The sequence below is a fragment of the Carassius gibelio genome, chromosome B21, assembly GCF_023724105.1.
Source record: "Carassius gibelio isolate Cgi1373 ecotype wild population from Czech Republic chromosome B21, carGib1.2-hapl.c, whole genome shotgun sequence".
Classification (NCBI taxonomy): Eukaryota; Metazoa; Chordata; class Actinopteri; order Cypriniformes; family Cyprinidae; genus Carassius; species Carassius gibelio.
Window position 1 is genome coordinate 6087996 of NC_068416.1, and position 14311 is coordinate 6102306.

The following is a 14311-nucleotide window of genomic DNA, read 5'->3' on the forward strand; positions in this document are numbered from 1 at the left end:
GCGATAAAGCGCGTCATCACTTTGATACGGAATTAGATCCGGCTTTTGTTCACACAGCGCTCGTTCCGGATCGATTACCGCAATGTTACTATGTCCCCGACCCAGGTTCGATTCGGTGATCAATTCCGGGACGTGGTTGCTTTCACACAGAAGGCGACCAGGCAATGTTACGGGAATATTGCGGGTCCGACGTGCAGTGTCCCAGCCAACATTCTATCGTGGGGCCCATATGGGCTGTAAATATGGGGCCTACATGGGTTTGTCCATGGGTTCCATGTGGGCCCTATCTGAATTAACCCATATGAATCCCAACTGGGGCCTAACTGGGGCTAATGTGGGGCCCAAGTGGGCAACACATATAAGACCCATATTTGTCCCACATATGACCCAGGCAACACAACAGCTGTGGGGCCAACGTGAGCCCCATATGACTTTAAACATGGGGCCCAGATGGGTTTGTCCATGGGTTCCATGTGGGCCCTGTATGAATTAGCCCATATAAATGTCATAAAGAACCTAAGTGGGGCTAAACTGGGCAACATTCATAATAATACATCTTCTTGACTATTCCACTGGTCATTCATCTACAAAAAATAAATAAAATTATATTAAAGGTGCAATTTAAAAGTTCAGTATATCAAGCACTTTAATATAATTTAGACATTTTCAATATAAGTTTTTCTACACCAAAATTAAAACCAAGTGTTAAACACCAAAATTACCAGTTTATTTTAAAACAAGGTGATACTATCCCAACAGCTGGTTTTACATAACCAAACGTATGTAAGATAAAAAAAAAAAAAAAAAAACACATATACATACATATATTATATATATATACACATATATACACACACAGTACAGAGCAAAAGTTTGGACACACCTTCTCATTCAAAGAGTTTTCTTTATTTTCATGACTATGAACCTGAACCCAGTCGAGATGGTTTAGGGGTGAGCTGGACCGCAGACAGAAGGCAAAAGGACCAACAAGTGCTAAGCATCTCTCGGGGAACTCCTTCAAGACTGTTGAAGACCATTTCAGGTGACGACCTCTTGAAGCTCATCAAGAGAATGCCAAGAGTGTGCAAAGCAGTAATCAAAGCAAAAGAAGAACCTACAATATGACATATTTTCAGTTGTTTCACACTTTTTTGTTATGTATAATTCCATATATAATTCCACATGTGTTAATTCATAGTTTTGATGCCTTCAGTGTGAATCTACAATTTTCCTAGTCATGAAAACAAAGAAAACTCTTTGAATGAGAAGGTGTGTCCAAACTTTTGGTCTGTTCTGTTCTGTACTATATATATATATATGAAAATTCATGAATAGACTTTATATGGAGAGACAGAAATATCTTAATTTAATTAATAACATCACTTGTGTTTCAAAGATGAATGAAAGGCTTATGGGGTTTAAAGCAGCAGTGTCAAACCCCTGGAGGGCCACAACCCTACGTATTTTAGTTACAACCCTGTTCCAACACACATTACATCTAGTTTTAAAATAATCCTGAAGGGTTTGTTTAGCTGGATCAGGTACTTTTAATTAGGGTTGGAGCCAAGTTCTGTCCTCCAGAATCAGTTTGACACCACTGGTTTAAATCAATAGAAGAGAGAGAAAAGATTTTTATATTTTGGGTGAACAATCCCTTTTAAACACTTCAACGACAACATAAAACACAAAAACTGTTCAACTTACAATACAGTATTAAAATACTTGGTCTCAACAATTTGTATGGATGGACACACAAAACTGATCACAGTCCTGAAGACTGCTGTGACCTGATTGCTCTCTTTCCGCCCCTGTCTCTAGCCCCCGTGAACAATTTTGAGAGTCCCTTTTTTTGAGAGTCTTTCTGGTTCACAGTCTTGGTCATTGTGTTCTTCTTCAGTCCACCTATAAAAACAAAAGTTTACACATTTAATCATATGAAATGTCCAGTTTTAAACTTGGTTTACATTTTATTTTATAGTGTCCTTGTCACAGTCTAGGTGTACATATCACTACTTAGTAATGTTAATTAACAACATTTTACTTACTACAGCATTAAAATGTAAATTATCCCCAAAATGAAAATTGTAATTTACTCACTCTCATGTTGTCCCAAACCCATAAAACTTGTTCGTCTTCTAAACAAAATTGATTCATCTTCTGTCCCTCCACTGAAATTAATTTTTTGTAGGTTTGCACTGACAGGAGGCTAAGTATATGATGAATTAACTAAATGAACTAAATTAATGTGGAGTTTATTTCAACAATATGTAAAATGTTACAAACACTGTAAAATAGTGTTACCCATATGTTAATATTTACTGCTGTAGATAAGAGAATGACTAAAAGCCAAATAGTAAAAAACTCATGCTTTACATACATTACAAGCTTTATCAAGATATAACTTTGATGATCCAATCAAGATTTTTAGCCATGTATTGAGGGCCTGAAATTAATTACTCTCTTAGGTGACTCTTGTTAGAGGGATGAGGGGCATTTTATTTTTTTGACATTTTAAAATATATATATTTATCTCACCTAAATGTTTAATCATGCACTGCATTTTTGTTTTGACATTCATGAAATTGTTGCACAATAGCTTATAGACAGCACAAGCCTGATTTCATAAGCTTTATGTGAGGCAGTGTTACACCAGGTTCACACATACTCCGTTTGCAGTGTGTACGCAGATTATGTGCAGTATGTAATTGTGCAGAAGCAGCACAGAATCTCCTTGTGCTTTCACACAGGAGTCTGCAACTGATCCGTGGCTGTTTACTACAGACAGTACATTTATCCATTATTTTGATTTCAAATCCAAACATTGTTCCTGAAAATGCTTTTTCAGCTTTGTGATTTTTTTATTATTATTATTATTATTATTTGTACAGTACAGCAATACAATCTTTCATAGACGTGTTTAAATGAAATACAAGAAACACATTATTCAATGCTTTTTACTTTTGCATTTACTCCTAGATTGATATATTAAAAGGGATAGTTCACCCAAAAATGAAAATTATGTCATTCAATTACATTAAATAACATTAAAAACACATTTACCACATATGACGTCAAAGACGAAAATCTTTTCTTGCCAAGACGGCCAAAGAGATTGTACTGGATCGCCAATTCATTTGAAATCCGGAATCTCATCCTCCTCCTCGTAGCATCATCCAGTGAAGAACCACCAATATCTGCTACCTTTGCAGCCTAAGAACAAACACAAACAAAATCATTTGTAGATGACATGCATAAATCAGTTCATCTGCAGAGTAATCTCAGAACATGAAGTTCATTTGAGATTTTCTCTTTTTTAAAGCGTTGGCAATAGTACCTACTTCGGAACTGATATTCTTTTATAATAGTAATCATTTTAATAATAATAATTATTATTATTTTTATTTATATAGCGCATTTCCAATGGCCAAAATGTGGCGATACCAGCATTTCCAGCACTTGAGTTCATGCATTTAACAGATATGTCTGATACTACAATCATCGCTTCACCCTCCTCACTGAGCACTTACACCGATATACACAGGACAATTTGAAAGCAGCATTTCAGAGGATCTGTCTATGAGCAGATATATTAGGGATCCGCTGACAGATCTGCTGATAGATGTGGCTTTCATATGCTCCCGTGTGTCAGTGTAAGTGCTCAGTGAATAACATTAATCGGTGATCATTGTACCCAATCACAGAGATATCTGTTGAGCACATGAAAACAATGGCCAATCATAAATGCTTTAATCTGCTCAAAAGTGCACAAAATGCTTGCAGGATATTGCTGGTATAGTAATATTTTAAAAATTTCTATAACAACTGATATCGAAGTCCCTCCCCATTATAAGCATGAGCACATTACTGCGCAGTAGCAGGCCATCAACATAGCAGCCACGCTAAGTGGTAAATGGACTGCATAGTAATGACGTCACGACGCCCAAGCACTACACCTGAATCTGGCAACACGGAGGCTGCACCAGCGCCCTTCCTAACAACGCTTTCAAGAGCTGATCGTTCCTGCAGCGTCTCACAGAGAAAATTTTCATGCCATTCTTGGAAACTAAACTGAATTATACATGTCATGCAGACATTCATAAGAGGAGTTTGACAGCAAAGGTGTCATTCAGATGACAAATTATGTCTGTGAACATGAAAAAATTTATCGAGGTACTTTAACCTTATGGAACTGATGACCTAGGTCTGTCTACGGCCTGCGCGCACAGAAAAGCCTAAACAATGGTAGACTCAAAACTGTTTGAAATCCACCCCACCTGCCGTTTTTAGGAGCAAGTTACTTCAAATGTATTAAAAACTAAGTATTTTGCCATTCAAACGCGGTTAATACTATAAATTGTGTGGAAATTCAGTTTCCACTCAGGTGGAAAAAATGGCGGCAAGACGGCCACAAAATGCACAAGTGAAGCATAAATGAACAACAACCGAGAATCCTACTTCATTAATGGCAGGCAAGAACAAAACTACACCTTTAAGTCAACAAAAACATCACAATTTTAAAGGCTACATTATGTTATCGGTAATTTAAACGTTCAAAACAATGTTCCCAATACTTGAAACCGTGGATAATTAATCAATTTCTTGAAAATATGCATTTACCTGCTTATTTCCGATCCGTGACGGCCGCTGAGTGCTGCTGACTGTTAAGAACTCCTGCGTCCTGCCGTCCGTCCGTGCTGCCGCACCACTGTGCTTAGAAGAGACTGTGCGCGGGAATTCCTTTTATTCTAATATTAAAATCTTTACAGCTATAAATTTAAATGTACGCTTATTTTCAGCCAAGATCATTGACATATGATATTATATGATATAATATTATGTGAAATAAAAACGAACTCAAATTTTAATACAACAGCACTACTTTGTCAAGCGGAAGGTTGTGAGAACATTTGAGAGTATAGAGGAAAGTCCCATGTGAGACCGATGTAATTCTACTCTAGACGCTAGAGTTAAAATAAAAATAAAAATAATTTAAAAGGGTTGTCCCTGCTAACATGTGTGCAATAAAAGGAAAATGTATTTTTGCTTAGGCAGGGTAACATTTTAATATTGATAATTTTAATTTTAAAATACTTTTTAAAAACATTCTCTTTATTCGTTTTTTTTTTACGTTGGCACAAAAACAAAACAACATTACAATACAATTTTTTTACACTTTTATACAAATCCTGATTTAGCACTAGATTTAATATCATAATAATATACCAGGTATGGAAAAAGAAAATAAGGGTTTGGGGTGTACTTAGAATTCAACTACTGCTTTCTTATTAAAATAATTGATAAAAGGCTTACATGCTGCAAAATTTTTTATATATTTTTTTGCTCTATTTTATCACTGACACCAAAAACAGCTAAAATTGTGTCTGGATCCAACTGCTTTCCCAACACTTCTGACAGCAACTGAAAAACTGAAATCCAATAATTACCAATCTTAGGACAACTCCAAAATATATGATGCTGGTGTTAGACCACACCTATCACATAGTGGGTCTACAAAGGAAAATATATTAGAGAGATTTAGTTTAGACAGGTGAAGTCGATGTATACACATGGAAGAAGAATTAACTTGTTCTTGTGCTTCATCCCATTGCCAATCTTCAATATTTATTCCTAAAAAGTGGCTTTTAACCAATACAGTTTAAAGGTGTAAAGATGTAATTAAGTCTGAAAATCGTTTTGCCCACACAGATCCCACAAATGTCTCATATCTATATCTATATGGGACCCACATTGTGAAACACACATGGGACCCACGTAAATTGCCCAGTTGTGTCCCATGCCCACATAGATCCCATGAAGGTCCCATATGTTCAAACCTAAATGGGACCCACATTGTGAATCACACATGGGACCCACGTTAATTGCCCATCTTCAGCCCATGCCCATATAGATCCCATGAAAGTCCCATATGGTAAAACCTATATGGGACCCACATTGTGGAAAACACATGGGACCCACATAAATTGCCCGTCTTCATCCCATGCCCACATAGAACCCATGTTGCCCAGGTATAACCCATATGGGGCCCACATATCAATGTTGGCTGGGGTGAAAGGGGCTTCAGAAAGTCCCTGCTGGCGAGGTGGTACTTTTTCAAAGTTCCGTAACTTTCGGGGGCGGGACTTTGGCGCTAAACATGCTGATTGGTTGAGTTCACGCAGCATTGGTTGAGTTCAACCACCATTTATTCGGATCAACATTTTCAAAATATTACTGTTATTGTGTCATGAAATCTAATTTTAAAAGTATTTCAGGCGAGAATGTAGTTGTTTAAAAATCAAATCTGTGGTTTATTTATAAAGACAGCGCCTATTTAAAAAAAGTGTTTCTCCGATTTTGGAGATGGTGAGCTCCACACGATCAGCGGGAGCTCAGTGATCATCTAACCGACGAGAAGCAGCCTCACCTCGGATAGATCTTCTGATATGTGCCGCTGGCTCTGATGTCTCTTTAGTGGTTAAACAAAATATAATTCAGCTGCGGGGTAAATCTAACCGGTTTTCTTTGGTCTGTATTCAATTTATCTAGATGTTAAAATGAAAATAAAAAAGGCAAGTCTATATAATATTTAGTTTCATTGTAATGGCTGTATATAACGTTACACATATCCCTGAACTAAGTACATTTCTGCAGCTGTTATTATGCTTAAATGAAAACCAAAGGAGGCAGTGGTATTTGATTTCCTATTTCAATTTATTGTAAATATACAGTAAGGAAATTTGCAGTAGCCAAGACGAGCTGATCTGAAGTTATCAAGTACGCTGCTGTTTATGGATTTACCGGACTTGCGTCGTCGAGGACATCACACTCCCGAGACGAATGCAAAAAGTCTGAACTAACTACGTAGGATGCACGCCCAAAATTAGGGTACTTTTTTTTTTTTTAAAATCAGCGGTACTTTGTATTGAGAAACGCGTGCAGACCTACTTCACCAGTCTATTTGCCTAATCTTCCTGGTACTTTACACCGCGGTGGAAACGCAGAAAGCAAAAGGTCTGGGGGTAAAAAAGTTCCAGGTCCAAATGTTCCGGGTAATTTCGGTGGAAACGCGGCAATACTCATTGATTGATTACAAAACTATACAGGTATTCAAGGGCAGGCTTTAAGATGGTTTAGGTACTACCTTTCCGGTTGTTATCACTTTATTTGAACAGGGAGTCATCTTAATTATCACCAGTAAAATATGGAGTGCCACAAGGATCTTTCCTAGGTCCTCTGCTATTTAAAATATACATGTTTTCCATTTGTAATATTATTTTTAAAAATACAGGATTAGTTTCCACTGTTATGCTGATGATATATACGAGACCAGATGAAACTTCTAAATTATCTAAGCTAGCATAGTGTGTTAAAATTGTAAACAACTGGATGACCAAGACAGAGATATTACTTATTGGACCAAAAAACTGTACACATAATCTAGTTCCAAACGGTAATCTACTAGATGGATGTACTGTTACTTCTTCTACAGTCAAAAATCTGGGTGTTATATTAGACAGCAACTTGTCTTTTGAAAACCATATTTCCCATCTTAGAAAAAAAGCATTCTTCCATCTTAGAAACATTGCCAAGCTACAAACATTACCTGTTTCTGATGCAGAGAAGTAAGTTCATTCATTCATAATCTCTAGACTGGACTATTGTAATGCACTTCTAGGTGGTTGTCCTGCATCTTCCAACAGTCTACAGGTAGTCCAAAATGCAGCGGCTAGAGTCCTAACAGGGCAAGAAAATATGATCATATTACCCCAATTTTACAGTCTCGGCACTGGCTACCTATTAAGTTCCATATCAGTTACAAAATATTACTACTTAAGGCCCTTAATGGTTTAGCTCCTGTGTACCTAACTAGCCTTATACCACGTTACAATCCATCATGCTCCCTAAGGTCACAAAACGCTAGACTTTTGGTAGTTCCTAGGATAGCAAAATCCTCTAAAGGTAGAGATTTTTCACATGTGGCACCCAAACTCTAGAATAACCTTCCTGATAATGTTTGGGGTTCACACACTGTTTGAATCTAGATTAATCTTTAGCCAAGCATTCCACATTTTAAGGGATGAGTGGCAAAACACACTACAGAAACCCATATTTTAATGGTTAAAAGTTGATAGTTTGTAATGGTTTTTAGTACACTATAAAAAATGCTGGGTTGTTTCAACCCAACTTTGGGTTAAATATGGACTAACCCAACTGTTAAGTTAAATTTTTACATTAAAATTTTAACCCAAAAGTTTGGTAAGTCTAATTTTGACGCAAAGTTGGGTTGAAATAACCCAGCATTTTTTTTTAGAGTGAGTAGAAATCATAAAAATTTGATTTTGATTTTGAAATTTGAAAAAGTGATGGTTTCTATTGTGTAGTTTTTTTTCTTCCTGTGGCATAGTTTTTGTATCGATTGAGTCACTTTTCAAAAGTTGCCAAACACGTTTTAAAATATGGCTAAATTTGTTGCTAGATCTAGCATCAAAATTAAGTTGGTCACACTGGGAGACTTTATGGTGCGTTCAAGGCCTGGGAAGTTCATACGCAAGACGTGGGAAGTCGTGCTTACGACGGCATGTGCGTTCAAGTCACTTTCGTCGGAGTCCTTTCTCTTAATTAAAAACAAAAATACAGCAATGTTCTTAAACTTTTGTTCTAGAAAACGAAGAACAAAGAAATGTGCGTTAGGTATACTTCGTTTTTTAATGTTTTAAATTAACTTATGAAGCTGCTGACAACTTTATTGTTACAAGTTGCATTGTTATATTATAATGCCATCATATTATGCGTCGTCGATTAACTTACTGCGCAGTAAACAGAAAATCCTGACAATATCACAGCTAAATACAATCTTGTATATTCCGCCATGTTAATCCCTGACACGACCCCAACTCATACAGATCGGGGTTTAAAGAAAATCCCGAGCCCCCCACTTGCTGGTATTTATGATATTGTGGTGGCGTTCATGTGCATTCAACTCAAGTGTAGCGTTTATCCCCTTATGGGTGTTTTCAAACTGCTTGGGTGTTTCTAAATCATGCAATCAAATGATCCCCCTTACCCAACCCCACCCCTAAACCAAACGTCACTATGACGTCAACCAATCAGGTATCATGGTGTAAAAACACCCTGATCCCAATAGTATGTTCCTGCACAACCGGAGGCTGCAGATTCAGGACCGCAGATCTGGGCCGCAGTTCTAGGACCCTAGTTTTTTCTGACAGCGCCACCTACCGTACTGGACGATATAGCGATGGCTGCAGTTTCAGGAACGCGTTGTAGTATCCTGTTGTAAACTGCGTTCCTGAAACTGCAGTCACGTTTGCAGTCACGTTACTTTGTATATAGCATCAATATATTAATCTCAGTAGCATGTTTTTAAATGTAAGCTTCAAAATGCAGCAGAGTTAAATTACTAAGTATGCTTTGAGTCACAATTTTAAATTTAAACATGAATTTACACAAAATATAAATGAAATATAAATTTTGTAAAATTGATGTATATCAATGTTAAAACAATTGTAAAAAATGAAGAACCTTAAAAGTCTTGAAATGTCTCTTGAATTATAGTGTATATTGATTCACTTCCTTAAGGTGAATTAGCTCATTATCAGGTAAGTTAAAGTTGGAATCAGCATATGGAGTCACTAAATTACTGCCAATATTTTAAAAGTTGTTGAGAAGCAAGACAAGACACAAGAATGATTCAAGAATGTTTATTTATATACATATTATAGAGTCACACTGAGGGCATCAAGGGCTATTTGAGCAAGAAGGAGAGTGATGGGGTGCTGCACCAGATGACCTGGCCTCCACAGTCACCGGACCTGAACCCAATCCAGATGGTTTAGGGGTGAGCTGGACCGCAGACAGAAGGCAAAAGATCCAACAAGTGCTAAGCATCTCTCAGGGAACTCCTTCAAGACTGTTGAAGACCATTTCAGGTGACGACCTCTTGAAGCTCATCAAGAGAAAGCCAAGAGTGTGCAAAGCAGTAATCAAAGCTAAAGGTGGCTACTTTGAAGAACCTAGAATATGACATATTTTCAGTTGTTTCACACTTTTTTGTTATGTATATAATTCCATATATAATTCCACATGTGTTAATTCATAGTTTTGATGCCTTCAGTGTGAATCTACAATTTTCATAGTCATGAAAATAAAGAAAACTCTTTGAATGAGAAGGTGTGTCCAAACTCTTGGTCTGTACAGAATTTACATGTCATTTTTGTGACAACATCACAACAGCACCAAAGTGAACCCCTTTTCCCTTTTCCATCAGTTGCTGCATGGATAGAACGGCTGTAGGCTTCAACTCTAGAGAAAGAGAGAGCGAGAGACAGAGAGAGATAAATAAGAAACATTTGTTTAACATATTCAACTGGAATATATATATATATATATATATATATATATATATATATATATATATATATATATATATATATATATATATATATGAAAAGTGAAAGTCCTTGCAGCATGTGGTGCATCTCTTCAATTCGGGCAGGGATCTCCCTTTTTGGATTGTTATATGCATCTTGGAAAAGAGAGAGTGTACTTGTTAGAATATTTTGAGATCATGAAAATATCCCTAGTGCCTTTTTTAATCATCTGTCCTACAATGAGCCTAATCGAATCCATAAAATCACTTCATATTGGCCATGCAGAACATGACAGAAACTAAACCATGATAGCAATGTATAACTGTATGTGGAATAGACCTGCAGATTAGGCCAAATTGTAACAAACTATTAAAATTGCCAAATGCCTAATTTATCATTGCAAAATAATGCCAAAACAACAGGCTATCACATACTGCAACTAGGCAGTCAGTGAAGTTTAATTATGAAATATATTTTATACCTAAATATGATAAAACAACGACTATTAAGCCAGTATTCACACTAATACATTAAGCTGCAGGTAAATCTTACAAACCTTACATCAACCATGCTCTTGTCATCTGATAAGTTTAATTAATGTGCAGGCTAGATTCACTTATACTACTTCGTTAATAAAACACAACAAGGATTTATGAAATCATGGCCACGAATTAACGTCGTAGTAATTAATAAAACTAGCTCACAAATTCTTAATTTGGTGGGAATTAATTATTAATTCATAGGTAGCAGTTCTCACTATGTAAACTTTGCACCGTTTAAACGTTATAAAATAAAACTTAATTAAATATCGATACTCACCGTCTGGTTGCTGTCCACGTCGTCCATCTTTAATTAGTGTTGATTCAGTACAGTAGGTGGCGCTGTTACAAAAATACTAGGGTCCTAAAGCTGCGGTCACAGAATTGCGGTCCTGTAACTGTAGCCTCCGGTTGTGCAGGAATACCCTTCTCCCCTGATCTGGTGAGTAACCCCAGAGTGCAGTCTGGACGATGGGGCGGGGCGACACTTCGAGGCGGAGCGACACGTGTCGCCCCGCCCATATTTGTTTTCCCCGCCTTTGACATTTTCCTCCGAGCCAGCAGGGGGCAGTTTGCGTTGAAACAAACAGAACGGTGGCAACTACAGCAGCAGAGTAATAACGCTATTCCGTTGATTGCTTGAGGTGAGTAAAGGTGGTTGTGTAAATATCTTATAATATGAAATGCGATGTTCGATCATTTATTTATCCATGGTACGTTCAATTTGAATAATTATTGTTAATAATTGTTATAAATTGCTCATTTTATTGTTCTTTGTGGATTGTAACAGTACACTCTGTACATGGCTTTAGTTCATAGGTTCGATTTTACAGAGGTATGGCATCACATTTGTCAAGTTATTTGAACAGACATGCATGATTTTTATGTGTATATTATTATTATTATTATTATTCAGGATGACATGATCAGGAGGTGGTGGTGTTCTGTTCTCCTGGACAGCTTTACTCCGCAAATGTATGTAGCTGTTTGAATGTTGCTACATGAAACATTACTCTGTACTATATCTAGCACTATACCTACCTCTTGACATTTGTTCTTTTAGAGCTCAACCACTGAGGGGAGGAACTTCACCATTCACCATGTCTTCAGGCAGAGTCCAGCAAAGCAGGTTATTTGTGCACATACATTCATTAAGAACTAATAATTACATATGTGTGCATGCAGAGGTATTTTATTTATTACAGCTACATAGTTGTTCAGATGTGAAATTGGTATTATGTACAAGTACTATATTGGTCAATACTGTGGATTATTTAATATATAACTATCAGTTAACATCAGCATCAAAGACATTTAAAAACATTTCAGCTTAATTCATTTTCAGACAGCAGCAAGTTTTTTAAATAACTTCTGTTTGCGATCTAATGTGGATTTTGTTCACCATATAAGATAGAAATATTTATATTCAATGTAAAAGATCTTCATGTGGATCATGCATACAAATATATACAAATATCTCACTGGATTATTACAATTAATGGCAAAATGAATGTGTGGAAATGTAAACTAATATATCCTACTGACACACAACAGCAAAATATATAAATAATTGGCTTAAAACAGTTTTTTTTCAATGTGAAAATACTAACACTAATACTTCTGCACAGTACTGTATATATTAACATTTTACTAGTGTTATTATAAAATAATGAGTATGCAGTTGTGACAACAATCTATAGAGTTTGTTTAAAGCAAGGTTGTCTGTATTCAGTGTTTTTATAATGTTTAATAACTTTTATATACATGTATAAATAAACCTATGTATGTTTTTGATTCAACAGCTTCCCCTGGAAATCCTCAGTGAAGGTATTTTGTCGGCGGGTGACTCTGCATATTTGACACTTTCTCTGGTTTGCAGATGGTTTAGGGATGTGCTCACTCAAGAAGTTTTTTCGGAAAGTGGCACAGTTTGCCTGGCTAGACAGTAAGATTTCCCCGTTTAATGCTCATTCTCCAATTGAATTTTGTAGTAAAAGGCTGTTAAACTTTTTTTATTATTATTATTATCTTTCCTGTATTTTGTCTTTACACTATAAGTTGTGGCCAACTGGAAGAATTGTCCTCCTGTCTCCTGACCGGAACGAGTTCAGACGGATGTACAGCATCAGGGAATGCTTGCAGTGCAGAGCCCTTTTCAAGTTTAACCCAGGGTACAGGGAAGAGACCGGCGTGGTGATTTTCTGGGCTTTTGTTTACACAGGATTTTGTTCCAAGGACTGTTTTTTTTGTTTTTTGTTTTTTTTTTTGCGGCATGAAACACATTTGTGTGTTAAGTTCATTGAAGGGAAATAGAGAATGGGCTGAGATCAACTGGTTTTGATTATTAATTGATGTAATTTAAAGTTAAACTTTGCACTGTATAATGTTTTAATAAAACAGCTATGGAAAACACGTGCATGACAACAGGTTTCAGTCATTTACATCAGTCTATCATTCTTTAAGGTTTCTCATATTTGATGATAACATGATTTGCTATGCATTGCTCATAATGGATTCTTAGTTTAGTTGTGACAGGATTGTGAGGATTAATGAGGTTTTCAGTAGTGCAGTTCAGAAAACAAATAACAGAAAGTAACAAGTGTTTTTGGGCAAGTTCTTTAGAACCTGTATTGTTGCTTCCTTGCAAAAAGTAACCATGGATTTATTGTAGTAAAAATATTTGTTGGCACATTAATTACTGTGAGCTGTAATTATAAAAACACCATAGTTTTACTATAGTTACTGTAGCAGAACCATAGCAAATTTTCGTAGGGGCCAAGGGAATGTTCAGAATATTATTGGTGACGTTCAGAGACTGGTGACAATTTTTTTACACACACACACACACACACATATATATATATATATATATATATATATACACACACACACACATATATGTATGTATATATTATTTGAATATATAAATCAAGGTACTCCATGACTATCTACGTAACCATACTTCGCATAATATTGCCGTGTCATTTTCAAACCAGCGAGTAATGCCGAGGTAGCGTCTACACTACAGCCATTGAGGGAGTAGACCATTTATTTTTATTCTGTTCGTCGTAATCCCAAACTCTTTGTATTTATACGGGATGTTGTGGAAATGCAACAATAAATGCAAAAACACAACATGTATATTCACTTTTTAATTTTATTAAAAGTTTATTCATCTTAGTGTCTACTTCCGCATTCCAATCCTGCTAATAGCGTCATAATTCTCTATACCAATAAGCTGTAAAATCGTCACTCATCTGTACACCAATAAGCTCATCTTAATCATAAACCAATAACCGCTGAGGTGGGCGGGGCGACACGTGTCGCTCCGCCCCAACGTGTCGCCCCGCCCCATCGTCCAGACTGCACTCTGGGATACTTGGA

General features: G+C 36.5%; 1 long non-coding RNA gene across 1 annotated transcript; it reads left to right on the forward strand.

Moving 5' to 3' along the window:
• The first annotated feature begins 11352 nt into the window (after positions 1-11352).
• LOC127986099 (uncharacterized) lies at positions 11353-13664 on the forward strand. The gene is made up of 5 exons (XR_008160770.1): positions 11353-11571; positions 11844-11902; positions 11991-12056; positions 12730-12872; positions 12986-13664. It is a non-coding gene; the product is annotated as an uncharacterized LOC127986099 (long non-coding RNA).
• Positions 13665-14311: the final 647 nt, after the last annotated feature.